Genomic DNA, 6,728 nt, shown 5'->3' with positions numbered 1-6,728 from the left:
GCTCGCTGGCGGCGGCGGGAGGAAGGAGATGCGAGGAGAGAGCCTGAAGGGGAGCGGTGGAAGCCCCCCCCGGCCGCCTCACCCGGGGAGGCGACGCGGGGGGTACGGGGAAGGGGGGAGGGGCGGGGGAGGGGTGGGGGAGTGGGAGAGGCACGCCGCAACAGCGACTGGTCACGGCCGCGGCTCCGCGCGGGGGAGCCGCCGGCGGTGGCGCGGGAACCCTAGGCGGAGGAGGGAGCTCGGGGTCGGGAGCGCTCTCACCGGCCCTCTTGAAATATATTTCAAACTTGAGTTCAACTCGCACATGTGTTTTAGTAACCTAACGTGGATGGATTCTGATTTGGAAGTTGGACAGGATCACCCATGTTCTCAAATACTAGACCTTCGGCAGCATCTTCACCCTCATCCTCCACGATCATGTTGCGCACGATCACATAAGGTCTCTATATCTCATATTTTTGCAGGTCAAACAACCGTAAAATGGGCTTGGATCACTCAAAATGCCCTCCCCACATCCTTTCTAACTCATTCTTGTCTTTGGCGGAGTGTGCTCCTTTTTTACCAACTATCTCAGAGATGGTCTTGACGAAGGTAGCCAACAGAGGATTGATAATGTCAACCAGATAGTATCCTATATGTTGTAGTCATGCTCATTTACAGTATAGTTGCATGAAGGAGCTTGTCCTTCAATCAACCTAGCAAATAATGAATATCGTTGCAACACATTGATGTCATTGTGAGACCCGGGCATTCCAAATAAAGTGTGCCAAATATAGGTCATGTGATGCAACCGCTTCAGGAATGTTGGTGAGCTTTTTAACATGGCCCTGATATTGCTCTTGCAGAGCACATGGACAGTTCTTCCATCTCTAGTGCATGCAATCAAGAGATTTGAGCATACCACACAATCCTCTTCCTTACGAGAGTGACACGAGCCTTTTGGTACCTGCAAGAACTGGTTCTCTCAAGTACTGAGGTCCAAAAACTTTGACCACTACAGTAGAAAATCTGACCATGACGTTTGCCCATATGCTCTCGGACATCCGAAGGTATTCGTCCCCCGAATCTATGGTCGTGCCATATGCAAACATCCGCAATGCATTCATGCACTTCTGGTAACCAGATAATACAATTCTTCCTACGACATCCTTCTTCAAGATGAAGTAGTCATGCTAGGCCTAGACATCATTGTAGAGGCGATTGGACACATGTTTCTGCATCTGAAAGCATCGGCAAAAAATGTCCGCGAATACGGCATCGATGCGAAGTAGTCACACATCAGCGTCAAATGCCCCTTGTGCACTGTTCCGATTCAGCACTTGATGGCCCTTAATCGATCCCTTGAAATTGAGAACATACTCTTTTGCATGCTCCGCATCTGCAAGGATGGTCTACATCATCATCGTTTCATCCGCATAATCCTCCTCGTCGGACGAGTCGTCAGACATATTAATATAGTTCTCGTACAAGTACTCTATGTCCGAATCCATTGCTTTTAAAAGGGGATAAAACTGTCAAAAAATTAGCACGAGCATTTCACCAAACACTTGTCGGGCATGGTGACCCCCACGGGTGGCATTTGCAGGGGCGGATGACTTGTGCGACAGACGAACGAGAGGTGAAACAATGGTGTAGGCAAAGCGGCCGGCTGGAGAGGCGGATGTCCGACAAGGGCTTTGGCAGGCAGCCAGGGTGGTACATCGACGGCGGAAGCCAGGGAGGAAGCAGATGCAGAGCAAAGGAGAGCAAGGAACGGAGATGTGGGCTCTATGTGTGGTTTTGGGTGGGCTGGGAGTGTTAGAGTCTTACGTGGAAGGGGTCCGGACTCCCACGAAGCCCCACTAGTTTGCTTATGGTTTGAGGGAAAACAGGCATGCAGACCGGTCCGTAGATGTATACGGCTCCGCATTGGATGGCAAGATATGCTCAAACAACTTAGTTCAGATGTATGCAGGCGATTTGAAGGTCGGCTTTGGAGATGCCTAACTGTCCCAACAGAAAAACAAAAAAGGACATTCAAAGGAAAAAATAACTAAATCATTGGCCCCTCATGCCCACCACCACCGTAGGTCTCCTCAAGTCGTTGGCGCAGGAGCAACTGCATGAGCAAGTAGAGGAAAGCAACCATTTCATTCATATATGTAGAAACATGAGCTTTGTAGACTCTGCAAGCCATCACCGAGCATCAGCCATGAGCATGCATCATTACCTGTCGAGCACAGAGCCACCGCCTCCTAGAGGCCTCGGCATAAGATAATGTCATATCCACCCATTGTGACCAATCGACCTAGTACCATAACTATTCATTGCTAGTAGATAATGTCACCAACACTGAAGTTTTGGGACTTGACAACAACAAAGTAATGCAACAATTAGGAGATGTGATACATATGCAATTGAATGAACTGGGCATACCGAAAAACCTTCTTTTACTCGAATTGTTAAAAAAATTACATGCCCTCTGTATGTGGTTGTCTCAAGTACTCCTGTCCAAACGCCTTCACCATGGCATAAGAAAATCTCACCATTGCGTCAATGCATATGCTCTCTCCCATGAGACGATCTCATCAACGACATCTTCGGTTGTACCATGCATATGCAAGCATCCTCACATCATCGGTGCTTTTCTAGAGAAGAGAGAATGACGATGGTCCCCATGCATCCTTTATCACCGTGAAGGCATATTCCTTCACACCCTCCTATGCCCAAGAAAAAAATGCATGTGTATCCAGAAGTGACGCCGCAAAAAGTCCTCATGAAGTACCAGCTTGGCTCGAAAGTAGTCGACGCAGAGATCTCTTTGGCCTTTTTATCCTATCCTATTTATCGAAAAAGGTTTTTGCCTATATATAAAGCAAACCACCAAAGCCACAAGGTCCAACAAAGGTCACACAATACACACATGCACACACATGTCGCACACGAAGTAGCACAACACAAGGTACATACAGGTTCTGCTGAGGGCACAGCTCGACAAACCCAAAAGTAAAAAACAATAAGTGGTGGCACTGAATGTGAGGATCTAATCCGGCTTTGGTGGTGGAGGAGGAAGGGGCGGCGCCAAGCGGAGAGCCATCACGCAAAGATCGGTAATGATGGTTGTGATGGCGGCCTAAGCGGCCGCCAGAGCTGCAGATAACCACACATTTTGAACACAACATCAGTAGCACGTCGCAGAGGCAGATGTTGGATCACAGGCTTATTCCGGACCATCCATAACGTCTAGCCAAGAACCCCAATAGTCAACCACCTAGGTGTGGCGGACAGCTGGGGGTGTAGCCTGGAGTTCGGTGAAGAGGTTGAGGAAGTTGTTGTGGCACCAACTACCACCTACCACTTCGCGGAGGCAACTCCATAGGAATTGCGCGGATACGCATGAGAAGAAGATGTGGTTCGAGTCTTCTTCTGCCCCACAGAGCGGACACATCCCATCTCCTAGGCCATTCCGCTTGAGCACTTCCCCATCAAAGGGGACTCGGCCTCTGATCCATTGCCACAGGAAGATCCGAATTTTCAGCAGGAGTCGGATAGACCAAATCACCACTAGAGGCTCAGGTCCAGGTGTCGACATGATGTCCTAGTGATACGTCTCCATCGTATCTACTTTTCCCAATGCTTTTGCTCTTGTTTCAGACTCTAATTTGCATGATTTGAATGAAAAAACCCGGACTGACGCTATTTTCAGCAGAACTACCATGATGTTGTTTTTGTGCGGAAATAAAAGTTCTCGGAATTGGACGAAACTTTTTGGAGAATTATTTTGGAATATATAAAAATTACTGGAACTAAGACCCACTGGAGGGGGCCGCCAGCTACCCACTAGGCACCAGGGCGCGCCACCCCCCTTGGGCACCCTGGTGGGTAGTGGGGCCCATGAGGCTCCGCTGAACCTAATTCCAACTCTATAAAATCCTATTTTTGGAGAACAAAATAAGAGAGGAAGTCTTATCGCATTTTATGATACGGAGCCGCTGCCACCTCCTATTCTTCATCGGGAGGCCAGATCTGTAGCCCGTTCGGGCCTCCGGAGAGGGGGATCTTCGGTATTCGTCATCATCAACCATCCTCCATCACCAATTTCATGATTCTCACCGCTGAAAGTGAGTAATTCCTTCGTAGGCTTGCTGGACGGTGATGGGCTGGATGAGATTCATCATGTAATCGAGTTAGTTTTGTTAGGGCTTGATCGCTAGTATCCACTATGTTCTGAGATTGATGTTGCTATGACTTTGCTATGCTTAATGCTTGTCCCTAGGGCCCGAGTGCCATGATTTCAGATCTGAACCGTTTATGTTTACACCATCATATCTATGCCCTTGATCCGATCTTGCAAGTTATATGCACCTATTATGTGTTATGATCCGCATACCCCCAGGTGACAACAATTGGGATTCTTTGTGGTGATTACCGTAATTTGAGGAGTTCATGTATTCACTATGTGTTAATGCTTTATTCTGGTTCTCTATTAAAAGGAGGCCTTAATATCCCTTAGTTTCCTTATGGACCCCGCTGGCACAGGAGGGTAGGGCAAAAGATGTCATGCAACTTCTTTTCCATAAGCACGTATGACTATTTACAGAATACATGCCTACATTAATATTGATGAATTGGAGCTAGTTCTATGTCGCCCTAGGTTATGACTGTTATATGATGAATATTATCCAATGTTACCACTGATCCAATGCCTACGATCTTTTCACATATTGTTCTTGCTAAGTTACTATTGCTATTGCTATTGTTTCAACTACTACAAAACTGTTACTGATGTTACCGTTACCACTGCTATCGTTAGTACTACTATCAAACTATCATACTACCGTGCTACTGATCAATTTGCTGCAGATATTTAATCTCAAGGCATGGTTGAATTGACAACCCAACTGCTAATACTTTTGAATATTCTTTGGCTCCCCTTGTGTCGAATAAATAAATTTGGGTTGAATACAAAAACTGTTGCGATCCCCTATACTTGTGGGTTATCAAGACCTTTTTCTGGCACCGTTGCCGGGGAGCATAGCTATATTTGTTGAGTCACTTGGGATTTATATCTATTTATCACTATGAAGGATCTTAAGGATGATAGAACCAAGATCATTCCCTCTAAGAAGAGGGGAGGCAATGAACTATTATCTAGATTTGCACTTGATTCACCTTCTGTTTTGAGTAAACTTACAACACCACCACATGCTATCAATCCTGACATGTCGTAAGTAATTGATGATTCTATTTCTACTATGAATGATGCTTATGATGATGCTAGTACTCTTCTTGATAAGAATGTGCCACTAGGTGAATTTCTTGATGAACAAATTGCTAAAGCTAAAGATATCGAGAATACTGAAACTAATGAAATCTTTGAAACTGATGAAGTCTTTGAAACTGGGAATTATGGAACACACATCAGACCTAGCTCTCCTAGATATGAATTGCCTGAGATACCTAAGGGTTATGTTATGGATGGAGAGGTAGCTAGAGACTTTCTTGCTTGTAAGGATAGAGATGATCTTAAGAAGTTATTGTGCAAGTTGAAAGTAAACAAATCTTTGGATGCTAGAATGAAATGTGATCCTAAGTTTGCTACTTCACCTATCTTTGTTACTGATAAGGATTATGAATTCTCTCTCGACCCAGAGTTAATTACTTTGGTTGAATCCGATCCTTTCCATGGCTATGAAACTAAAAATGTTGTGGCACACCTTACTAAATTAAATGATATAGCCACTCTATTTGCTCATGATGAGAAAATTCGCTACTACTATATTCTCATGTTATTTCCTTTCTCATTAAAGGGTGATGCTAAGATATGGTACAATTCTCTTACTCTTGGTTGTGTGCGTAGTCCCCATGATATGATCTATTACTTCTCTAAAAAATATTTTCCTGCTCATGAGAAACAAGCTGCCTTACAAGAACTATTTAACTTTGTGTAAATTGAAGAAGAGAGTCTTCCACAAGCTTGGAGGAGGCTTCTCCAATTACTTAATGCTTTGCCTGATCATTCTCTTAAGAAAAATGAAATACTTGATATCTTTTATAATGGACTAATCGATGCTTCTAGGGATTTCCTAGATAGTTGTGTTGGTTGTGTTTTCAGGGAACGAACTGTTGAACAACATGAGGAATTATTGAATAATATATTGAAGAATCATGATGATTCAACACTTCCTGAACCACCGTCTAAACCCACTCCAAAGAAGAGGCATATTTATTTCTCAGTCCTGAAGATATGCAAGAGGCAAAGAAATGTGAAGGAAAAAGGTATTAAAGCTGAAGATGTTAAGAATTTACCACCTATTGAAGAAATACATGGTCTCGACACACCACCACAGGTGGTGGAGGTAAATGCCCTTTAAAAGTTTGATGAAGGTAATATCCCTTATAACAAACATCCTAGTCAGTGCTTAAATTTGACAATTACATTATGAAGCAAGATCATTTCAATGCCTATGTTATGAAACAGTTAAAACAAAATTTTGATATGATTGCTCGCTTGAGGGACTTGTTGTTTAGAATCACTAATGATGCCAGAGGAGTAGGAAAACATGCTTCTATGATTCAAACTCAATTAGAACAAGTTGCTAAATCTCAAAGTGAGTTAATTAATGAAATGGATAATAATATGAATGATCATGCTGTTAGAGTAATGACTAGAGTAGGTAAAATGACTCAGGAGCCACATTGTCCTGAAGGTCACCCTAGAAGAATTGAACACGACTCTCAAAGAATTA

The sequence above is a fragment of the Triticum dicoccoides genome, chromosome 5A, assembly GCF_002162155.2.
Source record: "Triticum dicoccoides isolate Atlit2015 ecotype Zavitan chromosome 5A, WEW_v2.0, whole genome shotgun sequence".
NCBI classification, from domain to species: Eukaryota; Viridiplantae; Streptophyta; class Magnoliopsida; order Poales; family Poaceae; genus Triticum; species Triticum dicoccoides.
This window is presented reverse-complemented; position numbering follows the sequence as displayed.